This window comes from Habropoda laboriosa, unplaced genomic scaffold (genome assembly GCF_001263275.1).
Source record: "Habropoda laboriosa isolate 0110345459 unplaced genomic scaffold, ASM126327v1 scaffold300, whole genome shotgun sequence".
In the NCBI taxonomy this organism is placed as follows: Eukaryota; Metazoa; Arthropoda; class Insecta; order Hymenoptera; family Apidae; genus Habropoda; species Habropoda laboriosa.
This window is the reverse complement of record NW_017100458.1, coordinates 298,943-299,961: the sequence shown is the minus strand read 5'-3', so window position 1 is coordinate 299,961 and position 1,019 is coordinate 298,943.

Sequence of the window (1,019 nt, the reverse complement as noted above, 5' to 3'; positions counted from 1 at the left end):
CGACGACAGAACGAAATATAAGAAAAATGAAAGGAAGTAATTCATTGTAAATTACACACACACACACACACACACACGATTTTTGACAATCTAAACACGATAAGGGAAACGTTCATTTTTTTATTCTAAGCATTTGCACATTCTTTCAGCATTTAATGTTTCATTACCGTCATTCATTCAAATTGAACGCCGTCGTTTTGCTCGAAAGTCTCACAGTTTCGACGTGTGCGCGTTTTGTTTGAAAACAGAAGAAAAAAGAAAACGTTATCGAGAAAAATAAGTATAAAAAAGCGATCACTGGCGGAACACAGAATACCATAATAATTATATTTTAGTAAAGAAAAGAATTTATCAGTAAATATACTTATAGGATAATGAGCCGTGTTCAGCGGACACCACGGTTTTACCTAATTACGGCGTAGTTCTTTAAGAGAACCATAATTGCTAGTCTTTAATTTGCGACGTGCTCGCGTGTACTCGCACGTCTACGGCGGAATATATAATGGATGTTTTATGAATCCTTCTGTTGGGGTGACTTTATCATTTTGCAATGGAAATTTTTTATCGATTTCGTCGTTTTGCGATCCTTTGCGTATTTTCTTTCTTTTTTTTTTTTTTAGAATTTTTTAAAATTGTTTTACAAATATTTTTATACGAGCAAAATTTCGAATCTCATCGGAAAGGAGTGCATCGGAAGTTACAATTAAGGCTGATTTTTACGGTGAAAAAAGAAAAAAGGAAAAAAATCAATTCGTCTCTTTGCAAATGATCTTTTGAAAGGAATTAATTGAAGGAAGTGCAAAATATTAAAGTTCCCTCAACGCTCTAACTATAATACACCTAACATATATGCGTGTGTATCAGGTGTAAGAAACGACTAAAAAAAAAAAGTAAAAAATCGATGAATAGAAGTAACGAAGAGCGGGGAATATAATAAACGAAGAAGAAGATAAAGAAAAAAAAAAATGATGAAGAAGAAGAATATAATGCCATTTTTATGTATACATATATTGTACTAA